We start from the raw sequence: 24,456 nt of genomic DNA on the forward strand, positions 1-24,456 counted from the left end.
ATGATTTTTTTTTTTTTTTTGCAGAAATGGAAAAGTCAATCCTCAAATTCATATGGAGTTACAAGGGGCCCAACATATCCAAACAATCTTGAAAAAGAAGTACAAAGTTAAAGGACTTATCTCTCCCAGTTTCAAAACTTGCTACAAAGGTACAGTGATCAAAGCAGTATAGTACTGGCATAAGGACAGATATTTAGGCCAATGGAATAGAATTGAGAGTTCAGAAAAACTCTTACATCCACGGTCAACTGAATTTTGACTAGGGTATCAAGTTCACTCAAAGGAGAAAAAAAAAATCTCTTCAACAAATGGTGCTGGGGCAAAACTAGATATCTACATGCAAAAGAAAGAAACTAAACTCCTACCTCACACTGTAGACATCCCTAAAATGGATTAAAGATTTGACTGTAAAACATGAGAGCATAAAACTTCTAGAAGAAAACATAGGAGTAAAACTTTAGAACCTTGGATTTGGCAATGGATTTTATGACATTGAAATGAAGAACAACAAAAGAAAACAGATAAATTGGACTTCAACAGAGTTCCTTTTGCATTAAAGAACATTATTAAGAAAGTGAAAAACAAACCTACAGAATGAAAGAAAATATTTAGCAATTATATATCTGATAAGGATCTAATACAAAGAACTCCTACAACTCAGTAACAAATAACCCAATTTAAAAATAGACAGGAAACTCCAATAGACATTTCTGCAAAGAGGTTGTACAATAAGCACAAGAAAAGAAACTCAGCATTATTATTCATTAGAGAAATGTAAATAAAAACCAAAATGAGATACCACTTCATTACTACTAGAATGGCTATTAAAAAAAATACACACAGAAAACAAGAAGTGTTGAGAAAGGTGAGGAGAAAATGAAATCCTCTTTCATTGCTTGTGGTAATGTAAAATGCTATAGTCATGGTGGAAAACAATTTGCCTTCTCCTCAAAAAGCAAAACACACAATTACTCAACAACCCAGCAATTTTCCTCCTAGGTATATACTCAGAGGTATCGAAAGCAGGGATTTGAATAGATGTCTATACACCAATGTTCATTGCAGCATCATTCACAGTAGCCAGAAGATGAAAGCTGCCCAAGTATGCATCAACAAATGAATGGATAAACAAAATGTGGTATATTCATACAGTGGAATATTATTTTGCCATACAACATGGATGAATACTGAAAATATGTGAAGTGAAATAAGCCTGTCACAAAATGACAAATATTACATGATTCCACTTATATGAAATACCGAGAATGGGCAAAATTAGAGACAGAAAGTAGATTAGAGATTGTCAGGGGCTGGAAGGAAGAAGGAATGGGATGTTACTGCTGAATAGTTACAGTGTTTCTTTTTGTGATGAAAAAGTTTTGGAGAGAGATGGTGGTAATGGCACACATTGTAAATGTAGTTAATGGTGCTGAATTATACGTTTTAAAATGATTAAAATGGCTAATTTAGTGTTATACTTTAGTTTTTAGAAATAACAATGTAATATGCTAAAAAAATCCAATTATACACTTTAAATGGGTGAGTTGTATGGTGTGTGAATTACACATCAATAAAACTGTTAGAAAAAAAGAACTACTTTAAGTCTACTAGAAGAAAACATGGGTGAATTTTTTTTATAAACTAAGAGTGGGGGAAACTCCTAGCTATCAGTCAAATTCAGAAAAAAGAAAAAAAGAAAAAAATGATTAACCAAATAAATCAAAACCACAATGAGATGTCACTTCCCACCAGTTAGGATGACTACCAAAAAGACATGAAATAGCAAGTGTTGAGGAGGATATGAAGAAAAGGTAACCCTCATGCACTGTTGGTGGGAATGTAAACTGGTGCAAACGTTTTGGAAGTTTCTCAAAAAGCTAAAACTATAACCAACATATGATCCAGAAATTCCACTTCTGGACATTTAAATACCAAGAAAATGAAAACCAATCACAGAAAGATATATATACCCCCATGTTAACTGCAGCATTATTTATAATAGTCAAGATATGAAAGCTATCAATAAATGAATGGATAAAGAAAATGTGATATACATGCACACACACACACAAAAGTGGAATATTATTCACATAAAAAAAGAGATGAAATCTTGCCCTTTGCTACAACATGGATGGTTCTCAAGGGCATTATTCTAAGTGAAATAAATCAGATACAGAAAGACGGATACCAGATGAACTCTCTTATAGGTGGAATCTTAAAAAAGGAAGAAAGAAGATATAGAAAATAGACTGATGGTTGCCAGTGGTGTGGAGTGGCTGATAGTGGGAGAAATGGGTGAAGGGGGTCAAAGGTAAAAAGAAAAAATAAATACAGTAAATAAAAATGAAAAGTTTATAAAATAAGATCAGCTTTCTGAGTCAGGTAAAGGGAAGGAAAACAAAGGGAAAAAATTTAAGGTATGTATGAAAGCGAAAATGTTAGTTGCTGCTTATTTGTGTCCGACTCTTTTGAGACCCCATTTTGTACAATTTCTTGCCTTAATTGACTTTTTCAATTATATGGAAAGCTGTGAAGAAAGGATCTGTCCCAGGCACCTCTCTTTGGCTTGTAGATAGCTGTCTTCTCCTTTACATGATCATCCCTCTTTGCACGTCCCATCCAAATTTCCTCTTTTTATGAAGATAACAGTCATATTGGGTTAGAGCCCATATTAATGACCTCATTTTAATTTGATTACCTCTATGAAGAGTTTGGGCTTCCCTGGTGGCTCAGATGGTAAAGCGTCTGCCCGCAATGCTGGAGACCTGGGTTCGATCCCTGGGTTGGGAAGACCCCCTGGAGAAGGGAATGGCAACCCACTCCAGTATTCTTGCCTGGAAAATCCCAGGGACAGAGGACCCTGGTAGGCTACAGTCCATGGGGTCACAAAGAGTTGGACATGACTGAGTGACTTCACTTATGAAGAGTTTATCTCCAAGTAAGTCACTTTCTGACATGCTGGGGGTTGGAACTTCAACACATGAATTGAAGAAGGGGGCAGCAGGTTGGGGGGAGTCTGGGGCACAATTCAACCCAACTGAGGAGCTGACTGGAAGACACCTAAGGGGACATGACAACTAAATGCAGTGTGGGGTCCTGGATTGGAAACTGCAACAGAAAAAGATTGTTGGTGGGAAAATTGAAGAAAGCTAAATCAGATCTGTAATTTAGTGATATTAAAGTAAAGTACATGTCTTAGTTTTGAAAATTGGCCATGGTTATGCAAGATGTTAGCTTTGGGGAAAAAATGAGCAATGAGTGTATGGAAGTTCTCTCTACTATCTTTGCAATTGCTGTGTAAGATTAATTTTTTTTTAAAAAATCAAGACCTATTTGAGTGGCTTTCTGTGAAATAACTAAAAGATAAAGAAAGTCATCATACAGAGACAGTACCAAACTGGGGGGAAAATGAGTCAGCTGCATCTCACTCCCTGAAACCAACTCACCTGTTAGTTGTGTTTAAAATGGGAAATGCCCTGTAGTTAGGACAACAGGTAAAAATGCCTTTTATCAAAGTAGACAGTTCAAATGATAATATGTTTGAAAATCTCCATCCTATGCCAAGTCTTGCTTTGCCCTCTCCAATTAACAAAAAACTATTAATGTAGCTCATTTGTTTACTTCTCAGGTAAAAAGTTCAGAATGTAGTCAACAAGAGTGACCACTTCCCATATTGGAGTGATCTCTTTAATGATCTCTTTAAAGAGAGACTAAAAACAGTCTTATGTTTGGATTATACACTGGAGGCACTAAAGATTTGTGTATTTATTTTCTTGACATGTTATTCTTACTAAAGAGATCAGACTTCTTAGGTTCAGTTCAGTTCAGTTTCAGTTCAGTTGCTCACTTGTGTCCAACTCTTCGTGACCCATGGACCACAACACGCCAGGCCTCCCTGTCCATCATCAGCTCCCTAAGCCTGCTCAGACTCATCTCCATTCAGTCTGTGATGCCATCCAACCATCTCATCCTTTGTTGTTCCCTTCTCCTCTTGCCGTCAATCTTTCCCAGCGTCAGGGTCTTTTCAAATGAGTCAGCTCTTCACATCAGATGGCCAAAGAATTGGAGTTTCAGCTTCAGCATCAGTCCTTCCAATGAACACTCAGGACTGATTTCATTTGGGATGGGCTGGTTGGATCTCCTTGCAGTCCAAGGGACTCTCAAGAGTCTTCTCCAACACCACAGTTCAAATGCATCAATTTTTCGGCACTCAGCCTTCTTTACAGTCCAACACTCACATCCATACATGACCACTGGAAAAATCATAGCCTTGATGAGGCGGATCTTTGTTGGCAAAGTAATGTCTCTGCTTTTTAATATGCTGTCCAGGTTGGTCATAAGTTTCCTTCCAAGGAGTAAGTGTCTTTTAATTTCATGGCTGCAGTCACCATCTGCAGTGATCTTGGAGCCCAGAAAAATAAAATCAGCCACTGTTTCCACTGTTCCCCCATTTTTTGCCATCAAGTGATGGGACCAGATGCCATGATCTTAATGTTCTGAATGTTGAGCTTTAAGCAAACTTTTTCTCTCTCCTCTTTCACTTTCATCAAGAGGCTCTTTAGTTCTTCTTCACTGTTTGCCATAAGGGTGGTGTCATCTGCATATCTGAGGTTATTGATATTTCTCCTGGCAATCTTGATTCCAGCTTGGGCACCCTCCAGCCAAGCATTTCTCATGATGTACTCTGCATAAAAGTTAAATAAGCAGGGTGACAATATATAGCCTTGATGTAATCCTTTTCCTATTTGGAATCAATCTGTTTTTCCATGTCCAGTTCTAACTTTTGCTTCCTGACCTGCATACAGGTTTCTCAAGAGGCAGATCAGGTGGTCTGGTATTCCCATCTCGAAGAATTTTCCACAGTTTACTGTGATCCACACAGTCAAAGGCTTTGGCATAGTCAATAAAGCAGAAATAGATGCTTTTCTGGAACTCTCTTGCTACTTCAAAGATCCAGTGAATGTTGGCAATTTGATCTCCGGTTCCTCTGCCTTTTTTAAAACCAGCTTGAACATCTGGAAGTTGACGGTTCACATATTGCTGAAGCCTGGCTTGGAGAATTTTGAGCATTACTTTACTAGCATGTGAGATGAGTGCAATTGTGTGGTAGTTTGAGCATTCTTTGGGATTGCCTTTCTTTGGGATTGGAATGAAAACTGACATTTTCTAGTCCTGTGGCCACTGCTAAGTTTTCCAAATTTGCTGGCGTATTGAGTGCAGCACGTTCACAGCATCACCGTTTAGGATTTGAAATAGCTCAACTGGAATTCCATCACCTCCAGTAGCTTTGTTCGTAGTGATGCTTCCTAAGGCCCACTTGACTTCACATTCCAGGATATCTGGCTCTAGGTGAATGATCACACCATCATGATTAACTGGGTTGTGAAGATCTTTTTTGTACAGTTCTTCTGTGTATTCTTGCTACCTCCTTTTAATATCTTCTGCTTCTGTTAGGTCCATACCATATCTGTCCTTTATTGAGCCCATCTTTGCATGAAATGTTCCCTTGGTATCTCTAATTTTTTTGAAAGAGATCTCTAGTCTTTCCCATTCTATTGTTTTCCTCTATTTCTTTGCACTGATCACTGAGGAAGGCTTTCTTATTTCTCCTTGCTATTCTTTGGAACTCTGCATTCAAATGGGTATATCTTTCCTTTCCTCCTTTGCTTTTCGCTTCTTGTCTTTTCACAGCTATTTGTAAGGCCTCCTCAGACAGCCATTTTACTTTTTTGCATTTCTTTTTCTTGGGGATGGTCTTGATCCCTGTCTCCTGTAAAATGTCATGAACCTCTGCCCATAGTTCATCAGGCACTCTGTCTATCAGATCTAGTCCCTTAAACCTATTTCTCACTTCCACTGTATAATTATAAGGGATTTGATTTAGGTCATATCTGAATGGACTAATGGTTTCCCCTGCTTTCTTCATTTTAAGTCTGAATTTGGCAATAAGAAGTTCATGATCTGAGCCATAGTCTTGTTTTTGCTGACTGTGGAAAGCATATCCATCTTCGGCTCCAAAAAATTTAATCAATCTGATTTCAGTGTTGACCATCTGGTGATGTCCATGTGTAGAGTCTTCTCTTGTGTTGTTGGAAGAGGGTGTTTGCTATGACCAGTGTGTTCTCTTGGCGGAACTCTATTAGCCTTTGCCCTGCTTCATTCTACACTCCAAGGCCAAATTTGCCTGTTACTCCAGGTGTTTCTTGACTTCCTACTCTTGCATTCCAGTCCCCTATAATGAAAAGGACATCTTTTTTGGGTGTTAGTTCTCAAAGGTCTTGTAGATCTTCATGCTGCTGCTGCTGCTGCTAAGTCGATTCAGTCGTGTCCGACTCTGTGAGACCCCATGGACGGCAGCCCACCAGGCTCCCACGTCCCCGGCATCCTCCAGGCAAGAACACTGGAGTGGGTTGCCATTTCCTTCTCCAGTAGGTCTTCCTAGAACCATTCAATTTCAGCTTCTTCAGCATTACTGGTCGAGGCATAGACTTGGATTACCGTGATATTGAATGGTTTGCCTTGGAAACGAACAGAGATCATTCTGTCGTTTTTGAATTGCACCCAAGTACTGCATTTCAGACTCTTTTGTTGACTATGATGGCTACTCCATTTCTTCTAAGGGATTCTTGCCCACAGTAGTAGATATAATGGTCATCTGAGTTAAATTCACCCATTCCAGCCCATTTTAGTTCGCTGATTCCTAAAATGTCAATGTTCACTCTTGCCATCTCCTGTTTGACCACTTTCAATTTGCCTTGATTCATGGACCTAACATTCCAGGTTTCTATGCAATATTGCTCTTTACAGCATTGAACCTTGCTTCTATCACTAGTCACATCCACAACTGGGTGTTGTTTTTGCTTTGGCTCCATCCCTTCATTTTTTCTGGAGTTATTTCTCTACTGATCTCCAGTAACATATTGGGCACCTACCGACCTGGGGATTTCATCTTTCAGTGTCCTATCTTTTTGCCTTTTCATACTGTTCATGGGGTTCTCAAGGCAAAAATACTGAAGTGTTTGCCATTCCCTTTTCCTGTGGGCCACATTTTGTCAGAACTCTCCACCATGACCCGTCCGTCTTCGGTGGCCCCACATGGCATGGCTTAGCTTCATTGAGTTAGAGAAGGCTGTGGTCCATGTGATTAGATCAGTTAGTTTTCTGTGATTGTTGTTTCAGTCTGTCTGCCCTCTGAAGCCCTCTCTCAGTGCCTACTGTCTTACTGGGATTTCTCTCACCTTGGACGTGGGGTGTCTCTTCATGGCTGCTCTAGTAACACGCAGCCGCTGCTCATTACCTTGGACGTGGGGTATCTACTCAAAGCTGCCACTACTGACCTTGGACGTGGGGTATCTCCTCTGGGCTGCTCGCCACCTCTTTAGGTACTTACTGAAAATTGGATCACATTACCATTATGTTATGTTTCCTCTCTCTCTGCCTTTGCCTTCTCTTTTTTTCCCCTATTCTTTTAAAGTTTAATTCATCTTCAAGTCAAAATGTCTTTAATTCTCTAGACTCTGTCTTTTATTTTTCTTTATTCCTCTTTTACCTAAGCTACTGCAGTTTGAAATTCCTAGCACCTAGTTGCCAATACTAGCAGAATCACGCATCCAGGCATTCAGGTTGTATACCACACAGGAGGATCATAACTAAAAGATAAACCTTGAAAAAATTAACTGAGATGACAATTTACAGGTGAAATCCATAATTTGAAGTCACTCAGTTGTGGAATGGCTGGGGAGAGCTCCCTCCTTCGTGAACTCCTGTCTGCACTCATGGAGAGTACCAGTGAACTAGCATACACTCTAGCAATTGTCCACACTCCCACTTGACTACAGTCTGAGCGTTTCTTTGTATCAGCTGCCTACTTTCACAAAATGCCATGTAACAAACAACTCTGAGTGGCTCATAAACAACAAGCTTTTAGCTCTTGCTCATATATCTTTAGGTTTGCTGGAATATGGTTGATCTAGGCTGAGCTGGGCTGGACTGGGCTGGGTTAGGCTCCAAGCTTCAGATTGAATTCAGGTTTGCTCCACATCTCTCTTCCACCTTTCACCAGTTACTACTCAAATTCTTCATTCTTATGGTCAAATACAGGAACACAAAGGGCAAATCCAACCGTGCAAGCATATTTCAAACATCTGTCCACATCAGGTTCACTAACAACCCACTGGTCCAAATAAGTCACTACACCAAGTCCAAAGGCAAAGTGCAGGGAAGTAGATTCCATGCACTGTGAAGTCTTATCAAGGATGTGCATATGTATTAGGAACACAAGGGAATGATAGAGACCAACAACTCAGTCTGCTAACAACAAACTCCTCACGTTGCTTTTCTTGCTCTCCTGCTACTCTCAGGAGTCTGAGTCCTCTGACTTTGTCTCCTCACCTAGATGGAGCTGGGAGTTTGGCTGTCTGCCTGGGCTCTGGAAATCTCCCTTAGGGGGAGTTATTCAGGTTGTGTAATAATATACTACCAACTTTTTTTAACTTTAAAAAAGGCATGCTTCTTTAAAATTCATATCAAGGTATTGCATAGGCAAGGAATTGACAGCCCCACAGAGGGGATATGTCCACAGTCACCAGCTTCATTCCAAGGTCCTCAATTGTATATTTACTAGTCAACCATAAAAGAGAATGAAATATTGCCATTTGCAGCAACGTAGATGGACCTAGAGAATACTATACTAAGTAAATTAGACAAAGAAAGACAAATATTATATCACTTGTATGTGTAATCTAAAAAAATAATACAAATGAATCTATGTACAAAACAGAAACAGACTCAGACATAGAAAAAATTTATGGTTAAGGGAAATTAAGGGAAAAGGGAGAAGAGGAGGAATAAATCAGGAGCATGGGACTAACAGAAACAAACTACTGTGCATAAAATAGATTAGCAACAAGGATTTACTGTATAGCACAGGGGACTCTACTCAAAATCTTGTAATAAACTACAATGGGAAATAATCTAAAGATATATATATATATATATATATATATATATATATAAACTTTCATCTTTCAGTCCCTTGTAGCACATACTATAGTACCTGCCCTAATAGATGTCTTAGAAATATAAAGATGAGATGTTTAAAACCACAATGAGGTACCATTACACGCCAGTCAGGTTGGCTGCTATCCAAAAGTCTACAAGCAATAAATGCTGGAGAGGGTGTGGAGAAAAGGGAACCCTCTTACACTGTTGGTGGGAATGCAAACTAGTACAGCCACTATGGAAACCAGTGTGGAGATTTCTTAAAAAACTGGAAATAGAACTGCCATATGACCCAGCAATCCCACTTCTGGGCATACACACTGAGGAAACCAGATCTGAAAGAGACACGTGCACCCCAATGTTCATCGCAGCACTGTTTATAATAGCCAGGACATGGAAGCAACCTAGATGCCCATCAGCAGATGAATGGATAAGGAAGCTGTGGTACATATACACCATGGAATATTACTCAGCCGTTAAAAAGAATTCATTTGAAACCAGTCCTAATGGATGGATGAAGCTGGACGCCCATTATACAGAGTGAAGTACAGCCGAAAGATAAAGAACATTACTGCATACTAACACATATATATGGAATTTAGAAAGGTGATAACGATAACCCTTATAATTGCAAACAGAAAAGAGACACAGAAATACAGAACACGAACTTTTGAACTCTGTGGGAGAATGTGAAGGGTGGGATATTTCAAAGAAAGCTTATACTGTCTATGTGAACAAGATCACCAGCCCAGTGGATGCCTGAGACAGTGCTCGCCTGGTGCATGGAAGACCAGAGGAAATCGGTGGAGAGGGAGGTGGGAGGGGGGATCGGGATTGGGAATACATGTAAATCCATGGCTGATTCATATCAATGTATGACAAAACCCACTGGAAAAAAATAAAAAAATAAAAAAAAAAAATAAAAGAACATTGAAAAAAAAAAAAAAAAAGATGAGATGTTTAGCAGACCAGATTTTTTTTGTAACAAAGAGAACTTTTAAGCAAGTAGCAAATGTGTCTATGATCCTATAAGCCCACTGACTCGTTGACCATGAAGTCTGGTTGTGGGAGAAGCTTACAAGCTTGCAACCTGGGGGTAAGCAGAGCCCAATACTGACAAAGGAGAACTGATGGAACACAGACTAATTTTTTTCCCACAACCTCTGAGAAAAGCTTATTCATGAGCCGAGAGCAACCATTTGTCCCTTCTTGGGGAAATTTGAGCCAAGCAATTATAAATTCATTATTTCCCAGATACTATAGGGATGCTTAAAAACAAGTTTTAAAAATCTTATGTAATATCTTTTAATCATCTCATTCTCTACCCCTAAAATCCTACTTAAAGAAAACTTCACTGCAAGTAGCATGGTGATTGTCAGGGACTGGGAGAGGGAAAATGAGGATTTATTGTTGAACGAGTTTCAGTTTTGCAAGTTTTAATATTTTGCCTGAAGATTCTAGAGAAAAACAGGTAACAGGCTTATTGCAGAAGTACCAGAGTTAATGCACAATTCTAGGGGGAAAAATAATCTTGGGGACTCTCCTAGAAAGCCCTTGACACTCAAAGACCTTCATCACTGGTACAAATTACTTATCTATACTGCTTGTCACTAAGTAACAATAACACCAACAAAACCTTATCTTTGTACAGTCTAAATGCCACTTATCAGAAAGTTACTTACTGACTGGTATTTAAACATTGATTTTCCATAAAAACAAACACAGTCAAGCTATTTAGTATTTATCTTGATTTGCTTAACACTTGTAGGGTACATGTCTAGGCTTGCCAACAGCATTGCTGCTAAATTCCTCAAGTGCAGAGAGGAGAGAAATATTGTGTCCAGGACCTGACCTGAGTATTAACGTAGTCACCCTGAGCATCATTAACCTCTACTTCAAGCCAAAACATGGTGGTGTATTTTTGTCCATAAAAGTGGTCAATTCCCAGAAGAGATTCCAAATTAGATGAGAGATATCTCTGCACTTCTGAGAGAATCTCTGTGAATGTAAATAGGGAGCTTAGCCCTGTGCCTTTTATTTTAATATCACCCTATAATACATACATTGAATAAGGCAACTGCATAAAAAAAAGCTTGATGATACAATGTGATTCTGCAAGCCAACTTCTGCCTTCCTTATGGTATTTGTATGTCTTTTTTTATTATTTTTCTATCTTGTTCAAATGTGCATCTATATCTGCTTAATACCTATTTTTAGTATTTATTTAATGAATAGCAATACAGATACCTACCATCCTCATTTAGTGTCTACCTGACTTCCTTCTACAAGGCTGTAAAGAAGTGGAAAGTATCCTGTGGGGATAATTACATCTGTTTCTAATAAAAAAAACAAAACAAGCGCTGACTGCTTTTTGTGTGTTCCAGCAGAAGCTCTTCTCTCACGCTGTCACTGTTGAGGCCATTGATAAAGAAAGAATCTGGAAAGTGGAGTGCTAGAATCCTCATTGCCCCCAAATAATTTTCTTGGTATTCTTTGTGTTAATACTAATGGTCCGACATCTCTGAAAAATTGTTTTTCCTTCATTAGACAGGTATGTGCATAATGAGCTATAAGAAAACAAAGCTAAGAAATAGAAAAGAGAAATATCAAAGTAACAGATGTAATAAAAAGTCCCCAAAATTAGGAATAAGAAAAAAATGAAATTACATAAACCCATATGATTTCTTCAAATGTATAAAGACTCCTTGACCTACTACCCAAAGTCAATAACTCAAATTAAGGGTCAGTTAGGACTGCAAAAATGTATTATCCCTCAATCTGCTTCTGTGAGATCTACGGAGTTTTCCACCAAAGTCCACAAAGCCCACCCATTTGTACTTCACCAGGCAGAGTCCTGGATTTAGCAGGACATGTCTTTCCTTCTTCCTCAGGGCTCACAACCTGAGAAAAAGGGGCTCCCCCTCTCCCACCAAAAGGGGTGAAATGAGTGTGGGTTACTCTGAGGGCTCTGAAATCAAGTCTCCACAAGCTTCATACCTCTGCTTTACTGGTGCAGATATTGAGAGTGATTTCTCTGAGGAAACGATTAAGTTTCTGCCAATATTATTAGGTAATTTTGCCTATACTGTTCAAATATCAATATTCACTTTTCTCAGAGACTTCCCTAGGAGTGCAGTGGCCAAGACTCTGTGTTCCTAATGCAGGGGTCCCAGGCTCCATCCCTGGTCAGGAACTAGAACCTGCATGCTACAACAAAGATTGATGTTTCTGCATGCTATAACTAAGACCAGGTGCTGCCAAATAAATAAATACTTTTTAAAAAAAGAAAATGAACTTGTTAAAAATATTTGCTACTCTTGGTCATTTATAAAAAACTTTTCCCTTGGAATTCATTAACAACGAAAAGTTTATTTCATGCTATCCAAATACAAGATTGCATCCTACATGATCATGTTAATATATGTGGCCTTTGGCCTATGAAAGGGAAACAGGACCTCAGGGCCTGAGGGACTATTTTACGTCTTTTGAGAACATAAATCTACCCAATTTAATTTTCTAAACAACCCGCATGTAACTACCATTTGTTATGTGCCAAGTAAAGTGCAAGAGCTTCACATGAAATATATCTCAGCAAATTGTAGGACAGTCCCAAAAGATGGTGATTATTATCTTAAACTTACAGATAGTAAACTAAAGCTCAGAAGAGTTATTTGTCTGTTGTCATTGAACTAATAAAGACCAGATTGGAACCCAGGTCTGCATGACCCCAGCGACCGTATACTTTCCACTATCTCACGCTGCTTCCCCAGTCTACTTTATGCAGAGGACTACAGTAATACGAAGAGAATATGAATAGTATTCATATTTATATGAAGAGTAATATGAAGAGAATATGAATATTCACTGAAATATTACTATGTGTCCTTGGGCTAAATAATTAAACTTTGTCTTCATTTTCTAATCTTTAAAATAAGGATAATAAAGATTCCTACCTCATTAATTATTACTAGTTATTACATGTAAAGTGAGATGAGTGCAATTGTGCAGTAGTTTGAGCAGTCTTTGAGATTGCCTTTCTTTGGGTTTGGAATGAAAACTGAGCTTTTCTAGTCCTGTGGTCACTGCTAAGTTTTCCAAATTTGCTGGCATATTGAGTGCAGCACGTTCACAGCATCACCTTTTAGGATTTGAAATAGCTCAACTGGAATTCCATCATCTCCACTGGCTTTGTTTACAAAGCCAGTGTTTACAAATCACTACAGTGATTCTTCCTAAGGCACACTTGACTTCACATTCCAGGATGTCTGGCTCTAGGTGAATGATCACACCATCATGATTAACTGGGTTGTGAAGATCTTTTTTGTATAGTTCTTCTGTGTATTCTTGCCACCTCATCTTAATATCTTCTGCTTTGGTTAGGTCCATACCATATCTGTCCTTTATTGAGCCCATCTTTGCATGAAATGTTCCCTTCGTATCTCTAATTTTCTTCAAGAGATCTCTAGTCTTTCCCATTCTGTTGTTTTCCTCTATTTACAGATTTCTCAAAAGGTAGGTCAGGTGGTCTGTTACTCCCATCTCTGTCAGAATTTTCCATAGTTTATTGTGATCCACACAGTCAACGGCTTCGGCATAGTCAATAAAGCAAAAATAGATGCTTTTCTGGAACTCTCTTGCTTCTTCAATGATCCAGTGAATGTTGGCAATTTGATCTCTGGTTCCTCTGCCTTTTCTAAAACCAGCTTGAACATCTGGAAGTTCACGGTTCACATATTGTTGAAGCCTGGCTTGGAGAATTTTGAACACTACTTTACTAGCGTGTGAGATAAGTGCAAGAGAACTCACTGGTTATAACAAACACCCTCTTCCAACAACACTTGAGAATACTCTACACATGGACATCACCAGATGGCCAACACTGAAATCAGATTGATTAAATTCTTTGGAGCCAAAGATGGATAAGCTCTCTACAGTCAGCAAAAAACAAGACTGGGAGCTGACCGTGACTCAGATCATGAACTCCTTATTGCCAAATTTAGACTTAAATTGAAGAAAGCAGAGAAAACCACTAGTCCATTCAGGTATGACCTAAATCAAATCCCTTATAATTATACAGTGGAAGTGAGAAATAGATTTAAGGGGCTAGATCTGATAGACAGAGTGCCTGATGAACCATGAGCGGAGGTTCGTGACATTGTACAGGAGACAGGGATCAAGACCATCCCCAAGAAAAAGAAATGCAAGAAAGCAAAATGGCTGTCTGAGGAGGCCTTACAAATAGTTGTGAAAAGAAGAGAAGTGAAAAGCAAAGGAGAAAAGGAAAGATATACCCATTTGAATGCAGAGTTCCAAAGAATAGCCAGGAGAGATAAGAAAGCCTTCCTCAGTGATCAGTGCAAAGAAATAGAGGAAAACAACAGAATGGGACAGACTAGAGATCTCTTCAAGAAAATTAGAGAATTCTGAGACACGTTTCATAAGGATTCTCAGAAAGTTCCACAGTATCAATCAACACATGGCATTTGTTAACTCAATAATGCATCCTTGTATTGACTTTTTGTGCCTTCTTTATTTTGTTTCCCCTGAGCCCTTTATTCTATTCCCTGGACTCATATTCTCAAACCAACCACCAACACATAAGCCTTTGTTTGGGGCTCTGCTTTCAGGGGAGAGCTTCCCTGTGGCTCAGCTGGTAAAGAATCTGCCTGCAATGCGGGACACCTGGGTTTGATCCCTGGGTTGGGAAGATCCCCTGGAGAAGGGAAAGGGTACTCACTCCAGTATTCTGGCCAGGAGAATTCTATGGCCTGTATAGTCTATGGGGTCTCAAAGAGTCAGACACAACTGAGCGACTTTCACTTTCACTTTCAGGGGAGCCCTGGGCATCAAAAGTGACTCCAAAAAGCAAAGCCTCAGTATGAGATTTTGGAGGCAGATCTTACAACACTGATCACAAGACAATAAGGACCCCTGCTGGTGGTTAAGTGGTTGTTGATAAATTGCAAGTGGTGCCAACTCCTGGCATACAGTAGTAGCAAAGCTAATTACCAGGACTTTACTATAGTAGATTAGAATGAAGAGCAGACAGAAAATGAAGCATTGAATTACACGGTGGCTATGGTACTTGAGCATTGTGTAAGCAATGTTAGTCTATGGGCTAACAATGATAGGGCTGCTGCTGCTAAGTCGCTTCAGTAATGTCTGACTGTGCGATGGAAGCCCACCAGGCTTCCCTGTCCCTGGGATTCTCCAGGCAAGAACACTGGAGTGGGCTGCCATTTCCTTCTCCAATGCATGAAAATGAAAAGTGAAAGTGAAGTCGCTCAGTCGTGTCCGACTCTTCGCTACCCCATGGACTACAGGCCACCAGGCTCCTCTGCCCATAGGATTTTCCAGGCAAGAGTACTGGAGTGGGTTGCCATTGCCTTCTCCGAATGATAGGGCTAAAAATAATCAAATCATGGCCCACTGTGAAAGCCAGAAGCCTCTAGGGCACAGTAACCAGCAAGCAGACTGTGCTAAAAATCAGTTTCAGTATATAATCCTAAGGGTGGCAGAGCTGCAAAGCAGTCTAAATGCACAGCCTTGAAATATCACCCACGTCAAAACTACAGCCCTAGTAGGAAAACAATGAAGTCTTGAGATCTAGAATGACGATATTTGTGTGCCCATGTCTTATAATCTTAAAAGCTCAGATTTTTTTGTCATCCTCTCTGTCAACAGTCTCCTTCGTTTTGATAAAGGAAAGCAGCCTCTCCTTGCCAGGAAATACTGCAAAGAGTATATCTGAGGCAAGTGCCTTATATATGACCTTATTTTCCCCAATATCCTCCCAACTGCCACTGCTTCAAGCCTGTAACCAGTGTCAGATCTCAGCACAACCTAAATGGGGATTGCAATCCCTGCTCCAGGGACAATCAGACCAGAATTATTCAATCTCAGTATTAGTGACATTTGGGGCTGGATAATTCTTTGTTGTGGAGGCTGTCCTGTGTATTATAGGTGTTTAGCAGCATCCCTGGCCTCTACTCGTTAGATGTTAGTAGAACTCTCTCAGTAATGACAATCAAAAATGTTTCCAGACAGTACCAACTGTCCCTTGGACATCAAAATCACCCCATTGAGAATCACTGAGCTATAGATAAAGACCTGCAAAACTGTCTAACATAACCAATAGAAACCAGGGGATTATATACAAGAGTAAATATTTAGAGTGTTAAAACAGAGGAATCAAGTTTTAAGGCTAGGTAGGAGAGAATTTATGACATGGGGCCATTTACTTGTGATTCTGGATTTAAAGTTCGACAAGGATGCCTGGACTCAGTCCTAATACAATCCCTTCATGCCTCCTTAAAGCTTGGCTATGCTGATGGCCTGTGCTAAATGAGATGTTAGAACAACTCTGAATGAGTATTGAGAAAGGAATCAGAAGACTCAGGGGAGCGGGAGTGTTAGAATGAATTTATTATGTGAGACAAAAGAGCCACCAGAATATGTTTCCCAGAAGTAAGGATGTTGAAACAAACTTATTGTAAAACTAAAGTACCTATCAGCTGGCTATGTTGCCCAGAAGGGCCATGATGCACGTTGCCTAATGCTCAGACTATTTGTTCCTGCAGATCTAATGGTACTTGAGGGATCTGTGATGGATAAGAGCCCTGTGTGAAATTTCTGGAAAGCTCCCAGTAAGAGAGTTGCAGCACAGAACCTGAGTATTCTGCAAGGCCATGCGTGAGCCAGAAAACTATTCCCCACTGGGAACACTAGCGCTGTCTATCATGAGCTGGATGTTATCAGATCCACGACGTCATAAGTGCATGAGTGTAGCCGCAATTGGTTGAAGAATATGAACAGTGTAGGGCTGAGCCCGAGCAGGTCCAGAAGACACAAGTCAGTTACACGAAAGGGTGACTCAGACTTCCAGGGAACTTCCATAGCAGTGGCGCCTCTTCTTCAACGTACTCCTCTGCCCTCCTGGGACTCCCTACAACTAACTCCCCATCTCAGAATGAAAAGTTTAAGTGTGGTTCACGGATGTGTTGGTGTGTAGGAAAAACTGAACTGTGGCTGTGCAAAGCCCCACTCAGGGATGGCTTTAAAGAACAAAGATGAAGGGAAATCTTGCCAGTTGGCAGAGCTCAGGGCAGTATGCTTCATCGCATGTTTTTAGAGAGAAGTGGCCTGATGTACAAACATTCAGAGACTCCTAGGTTTGTCTTTCTTGCCTGAAGTGACTCTGCCAACATTCACAATCACCAGAATTATAGCACTCCTGATACCCTAACCGAGGAATATATTTTACAGCCATAACAAAAAGTGACAATACACACATGACCATAGACTCCACTGATATGGTCATATCCCTCATCACTCAGAAGCAGCCAGCTTCTGATGTGGTAAATGCTTCCAATCAACCAATAAAGACATAGCTAAAGACATAGCTCTGGAAAGCCTGGAATGGGAGCAGGACTGGCCCATTTTATCATCACTCCAAGTGACTCACAGAATTTGTGTTTCCTGCCTCTCAAATCCAGGCTTTGCTGGATTATATTAATTAGCTCTCCAGGGGTTGGGTGGGGGCTTCCCTGGTGGCTCAGTGGTAAAGAATTCTCCTGCCAGTGCAGGAGACGTGGGTTTGATCGCTGGGTCAGTAAGATCCCCTGGAGAAGGAAACGGCGACTCATTCTAGTATTCTTGCCAGGGAAATCCCACGGACAGAGGAGCCTGGTGGGCTACAGTTTGCAAAAGAGTCACAAAACAGTTGGACACGACTTAGCAATTGAACACCAACACAAGCATGAGGGGTTGGGTGGAGGAGGCTTCACTGAACTTGAAACTCCCTATCATTTGGTTGCTTTGAGTTTCTCATGATAGTAGTCCAGCCAGCAACAGAGGAGTGACTGCTGGTGGGAGTAATCGACTGTGACTAGCAAAGGATCTGGGATTGTTGCTATACAATAGCAGTAGGGAGGGTAAGTCTGGAATCCAAAGAATTCAACAGAGTTGAAGCTAAGGGGCTTCCCTGGTGGCTCAGAGGTTAAAGCATCTGCCTGCAGTGCTGGAGACCTGGGTTCAATCCCCGAGTCAGGAAGATCCCCTGGAGAAGGAAATGGCAACCCACTCCAGTATGCTTGCCTGGAGAATCCCATGGAGGGAGGAGCCTAGGAAGCTACAGTCCATGGGGTCACAAAGAGTCGGACACGACTGAGCGACTTCACTTTATCTGGGATAAGTTGAACAGGCAATCACACAAGCATGGCCCAACAAGAGGGAGGGAAACAAAGGCTGAAGGTTCCGGTTGCCTCACATCAGGTGATGCGCTGGCTAAGGGTGAGGGGAGGTAAGGATGGGGAGTAGAGCGGGGAGCCCCTAAGAACAAGTACAGTCTTGGCATCAGTGAAGCAGCAAGGACTGAAGTTTATTCCACCAACTCTCTTATGTTAAGTCTTTGCAGAGGTTGCAGGTGTCCCTCACCTTGAAGGGGACTGTAAAGGACTAGACTTAACAAACAGCCAAGCAGATATGAATGGTACAAAGACTGGACTGAAATGGACACCATCTGTGTATCTTCTGTCACCGTTTCAAATCCTTCAGCCTCTCATTCCAACCACTGCTGCAGCAACCTGCTCTAAACAGTCCGATGAACTGTGGGCAAGTACACCATGGCAGCGCATCTCCTCCTCCTTCCTGCCTCAGGACTTCTCTGCTGCGGGAGTCAGCCTGACCTTCACAACTGTGCATTTGGGAAGTGTGGAGTACTTAACGGCTAGGGGCCTTCATGTTTGATCAAAGGTAGACCGGAGCTGACAGATAAATGCTTCTCCCACTCTTGGTTTCAGTGGACAGTTTTGAGACTCACCTCATGACTTTTCCAGAAGGTACTAAAGGATCAAGAAAACAGACATGGTGGCGACCAACTGAACAAACATCCTTACACAGCCTCTATCTCTTCCTTGTTTTACTTCCCCTCCCTCATCTCTCACTTGTTGCCTGGGATCAAAACCCCAGATAAAATACTGTGCCTCCACTTTGAGAGGACTCCAGGAGAGGAAGTGAGAAATGGCAATTCACTTCCCAACTCTGAAGAGAGCTGTAAACATACAAGTTAAAATAATAATAATAATAACAGGACAAAATAGCACATGCAATTGTCATACAAAGAGTGATCACAGAGTAAGTGTTCTGGGCCTGAACAGGAAGGACCCAAGAGGCCTTTTTAAAGATCAGATCCTGCTCTTAAAAGGGAAGTCATTCAATGAAACTGAAAAGTATTTCAAGTAGTATTGACCAGAGTATATTGATCTCAGCAGCAAACAGGTCCCTACTATTTCTGCAGACTTTTCCACCAAATTGTATCTTCAGATATAAGATACACACTGCAAGATACTTTGCATATCTCATTTTGTCCCTTTCTCAGTGAACCCATCTTGAAAGAGTGAGTTACACACTCTTTTGCATTTCCATGGTGTTTCATCTTTTTTTTTTTTTCTACTTTTATTGTTTGGTTTACCACACTCGACTGTAATTTATCCATCTATTTAATTCTGTCTCTCCAATGACAGTGGGAGAGACAGACCCCCTTCTCAGCGGGATCCCCGACTTTGTTTCTCCAATCCCTGGCACTTAGGTGTCTCTGTTTCTCAAATAAATAAATGCTTGCACCAAAGGGTTCCTGCAGAACCCTTGCAAAGGATGGTACTGAGCTGAAGTAAATAAATCACTCCTTTGAAATACCAACACATTTATCTGGCCTGTATCTCTCCTTGGTCATTTATTTTGTCTTATTTTATATGTATTTATACGTATATCTTATTTGGCCCTACCATACCATGAACCTCTTCAGGGTAAGAGTCATATCAAATCACCTCCACATCTCCATCAGAGTACCTGGCATAAAACACGTGCTAGGAATATGAACTAAATAAATAACTTGCCTTGCAACCAACAACATTGGCATTATCTGTGCTTCCTAAACTTACACCTGCATAGGTGTCATCCTGTTAAGACACAGATTACCATTCAGTAGATCTGAAGTAAGCCTGAGAGCTGCATTTTCTAAAGAACTTCCAGATGACCCTCAAGAAGCTGCTCTACACACCAATTTTAAAATGTGAACATCACTACATCAGTGGATCTCTACACCACATGAGACTCTTCCTGAAAGATATTAAATGCGCTGGTGGGGACTTCCCTGGTGGTCCAGTGGTTAAGACTCCATGCTTCCACTCCAGGGGGTACAGGTTCCTTCCCTGATTGGAGAAGGAAGATCCTGCATACTGTGGGGCCTAAAAAAAGTTAAGAGAGAAAGAAGAAGAAAAAAGTGCTGGTATCTTGGCCCCAGCAAGATACCTCCTTCCCCCTCCCCCATTCTGATTTAACTCATTTAAACTCTCCATGCTATAATCTGCAAGTATCTAGATTTAGATTTAAAGCAAGAGAGTTTGAGAAAAACATCTACTTCTGCTTTATTGACTACACCAAAGTCTTTGACTGTGTGGATCACAACAAACTGGAAAATTCTTCGAGAGATGGGAATACCAGACCATGTTACCTGACTTCTGAAAATCTGTATACAGGTCAAGAAGCAACAGTTAGAACCGGACATAGAACAACAGACTGGTTCCGAATTGGGAAAGGAGTGTGTCAAGGCTGTATATTGTCACCCTGCTTATTTAACTTATATGCAGAGTATATCATGTGAAATGCCAGGCTGGATGAAAGACAAGCTGGAATCAAGATTGCCAGGAGAAATATCAATAACCTCAGATATGCAGATGACACCACCCTTATGGCAGAAAGTGAAGAACTAAAGAGCCTCTTGATGAAAGTGAAAGAGGAGAATGAAAAAGCTGGCTTAAAGCTCAACATTCAGAAAACTAAGATCATGGCATCCAGTCCCATTATTTCGTGGCAAATAGATGGGGAGACAATGGAAACAGTGAGAGACTTTATTTTGGGGGGCTCCAAAATCACTGCAGATGGTAACTGCAGCCATGAAATTAAAAGACGCTTACTCCTTGGAAGGAAAGTTATGACCAACCTAGACAGCATATTAAAAGGCAGAGACATTGCTTTGCCAACAAAGATCCCTCTCATCAAGGCTATGGTTTTTCCAGTGGTCATGTTTGGATGTGAGAGTTGGACTATAAAGAAAGCTGAGTGCTGAGGAATTGATGCTTTTGAACTGTGGTGTTGGAGAAGACTCTTGAGAGTCCCTTGGACTGCAAGGAGATCGCACCTAAAGGAAATCAGTCCTGAATGTTCATTGGAAGGACTGATGTTGAAGCTGAAACTCCAGTACTTTGGCACCTGATGCGAAAAACTGACCCACTGGAAAAGACCCTGATGCTGGGAGAGACTGAAGGCAGGAGGAGAAGGGGATGACAGAGGATGTGATGGTTGGATGGAATCACCGACTCGAACGACATGCGGTTTAAGCAAGCTCATGGGAGTTGGTGATGGACAGGGAAGCCTGGTGGGCAGCAGTCCATGGGGTCGCAAAGTCCATAGCGACCGACTGAGCGGCTGAACTGATCTAAATTTAACTGAACTTTACGCGTGCAAAAAAGAAAACATTTGATCAGATCTCTTCTTAAGTGAACTGTTGAAAATGGCTGAATAAATAAGTCTTCTAGAGAAAGAAATACGCACTCCAAATCCCCCAGGTCGGGAGTCATTCTCCAGCGACAAGGCCCGCCCCGGCCTGTCATAGACACGCCCCTCCGGGGAGACCTGATCCCACCCCCTCGCCAAAGGCCAAAGCCGCGACTGCTTCCGTCTCAACACAACCGACTTCCGGCGGGGAGGTGTGTCACGTGCCCGGATATGGGAAGTGGTGGCCGGACGGCTGCTTCCCAGTTCACTGCTTAACTGAGGGGTTCATCTTAGTAACGGTGGCCGCCCCAGTCCTGTCCGGTCTCCGTCTTGGAGGACCCGCCTCGGCACAGCCGGGCTCGGTCCGGCCTTGCGGTAAGCCTTCGGCCGCGGCTGCCGGGCGGTCCTGGCGGCGGCGGACAAATGAACGTAGGAGGGGTGGACGCCAAGGTTCTGAGGCGGCTCCTCAGTCCCCCTGCTGGCTCAGCGCCGGGGGCTGGGTACTGCTTCCTCCGCCGTCAAGGCCTCCTTCTCTTCCCAGCCTTTCTGGCTAAGGGGGAGAGGCCGGTGGGAGGATCCCGTTACCCCTTGTTATCCTGGGGGGCTGGGAGGGCAGCCCTGACATCCTTTTCCGGTTCCGCCCATGAAAATCAGATTTCATCGTGAGAAACGGTCTTGAACAGTTTGTTCTTTGGCTTGGACCAGGAGAGGAGGGCGTGGCAGTACCTTCCCCTTCTTTGTCCAAATCCTCGTTTTTTTCTAAGTCTCCTAAGTGCCTTTCCCTGTTGCCATGCAGTGGCGTGTTCTCTTCAGGGCTCCATGTACTAAGGTGTCTGGATAGCAGACAGGGTACTGCCCACACACACTCACTCACATGACACTGCTAGTTGCAAGTTATCTGTCACATCCTGTAGTGATCCGGCTGCATTTAAGGGAACAAGGACCGACATAGAGTATTGTGGCTGACTGCCTCTGGAACGTGGTCAGACATGGGTTCTTATACCTGGGAAATAATTCTAAAGAACCTCTAATGATTTATTCACTGACTTAACCAAAAAAGTACTGTAAACACTGGAGAGTTACTCACGCCATCTTTATAAAGTAGATGCCGTGGAAGGCAAGAATCTTCCTGTCTTCGTGGATATGTCTGTCATATTCACCATGGTAACCTAGAATTTTGCCTGACACTTAGTAGGCGTCAGTGTTTGCTGAACGTGTAGTGCTTTTCATTCTGCCTAACTCCTTTATCAACTGTGCCTAGTTCCTCTCTTGTTTTTACCGTTTACCATACTGTCAGTCCTTGCTTTTGACCAAAGAGGGGCTAGATGATAGATGCTGGCCACTAATAGTCATTCATTCATTTAACCAGTTTTTATAATTCAGCTGAGATTTCCTCAAGAGGTATTTGTTTAGTACCTACTAAGAAGGAACATGAAACTGCTAAAACACCTCCTCCCCCAGCCATCCCCCCGCCCCTTGAAGAGGGTTCTTGAGATCCAGGAACTTGTGACTTTATGAACCAGTTGGACAGTAAGTGCTGGGTGTTTAACAAATGCAGTGAGTGGTATAGCAGTTGAGAGATCAATTTGGATTAAGGTATGTATTGAATCAGTTCACTTTATTCGCTCAGTCCTGTTCAGCTCTGTGACCGCCATGGACTGCAGCATGCCAGGATTCCCTGTCCATCACCAGCTCCCAGAGCTTGCTCAGACTTATCTCCATCAAGTCAGTGATGCCATCCAACCATCTCATCCTCTGTCGTCCTCTTCTCCCTTCAACCTTTCCCAGCATCAGGGTCTTTTTCAAGGAGTTCTTTGCATCAGATGGCCAAGGTATTGGAGTTTCAGCTTAGCATCAGCCCTTCCACTGAACATTCAGGACTGATTTCCTTTAGGATTGTCTGTGTTGAATCAAGTTCATGTAAATTATGGAATGTAGTTAGGATTTGGGTAGATGATACCCTCTGCATAGAAAATCTCCTAAGCAAAGATTTAAAGGCTGGAATGAGCAAAACAGAAAAAGAGACACAGAAGTACAGAACAGACTTTTGAACTCTGTGGGAGAAGGTGAGGGTGGGATGTTTCGAAAGAACAGCATGTATATTATCTATGGTGAAACAGATCACCAGCCCAGGTGGGATGCGTGAGACAAGTGCTCGGGCCTGGTGCACTGGGAAGACCCAGAGGAATCGGGTGGAGAGGGAGGTGGGAGGGGGGATTGGGATGGGGAATACGTGTAAATCTATGGCTGATTCATATCAATGTATGACAAAACCCACTGAAATGTTGTGAAGTAATTGGCCTCCAACTAATAAAAAAAAAATAAAAAAAAAAAAATAAAAATAAAATAAAGGCTGGAATGATCAGAGGGCTTGGAGTGAAAGTTTTGTCTTTGGGAGCATTAGGAAAGTGTTGAGCAAGGGCACATTATGATGAAAGGTATGTTTTAATATTATTTACCGAGCATTTTGGGGTTATGGAAGCTTGCAAAAAGGTAACCAGATGCTATGGTGTTAAATAGATGTAGTTGGTGTGAACCTGGATTGTACCTTGGCAGTAGGACCAGAAAGGATAAATTATGTGTGAAGTGAAGTCGCTCAGTCGTGTCCGACTCTTTGGGACCCCATGGACTGTAGCCTACCAGGCTCCGCCATCCATGGGATTTTCCAGGCAAGAGTACTGGAGTGGGTAAATTATGTGTAGATGAAGGAAAATTAGCAAAATACTTTAGCTGTCAGATTATTTGGTGCCTTTATTTTGGTGAATTTATTAACTGTCTGCTATGTCTTTGCCAAGTTCTGGGAATATAAGGATGAATAAGACACAGGCCTTGCCTGCGAGGAAATGTTCTTAATGGGGAAAAGAATACAACTAACTGGACAATATGGTTTGTAAGTGCTGT

At 41.5% G+C, this 24,456-nt stretch overlaps 1 protein-coding gene across 5 annotated transcripts in view; it reads left to right on the forward strand.

Moving 5' to 3' along the window:
• The first annotated feature begins 21,763 nt into the window (after positions 1-21,763).
• The window catches only part of EXOC1 (exocyst complex component 1), a 52,363-nt gene continuing 49,670 nt past the window's right edge, over positions 21,764-24,456 (forward strand). For all 5 annotated transcript variants that reach the window (XM_043447791.1, XM_043447790.1, XM_043447793.1 and 2 more), the window contains exon 1: positions 21,764-21,930. The gene's annotated coding sequence lies outside the window, so the exon portion shown is untranslated. The remainder of the gene's footprint in view (positions 21,931-24,456) is intronic.

The sequence above is a fragment of the Cervus canadensis genome, chromosome 26 (assembly GCF_019320065.1).
Source record: "Cervus canadensis isolate Bull #8, Minnesota chromosome 26, ASM1932006v1, whole genome shotgun sequence".
In the NCBI taxonomy this organism is placed as follows: Eukaryota; Metazoa; Chordata; class Mammalia; order Artiodactyla; family Cervidae; genus Cervus; species Cervus canadensis.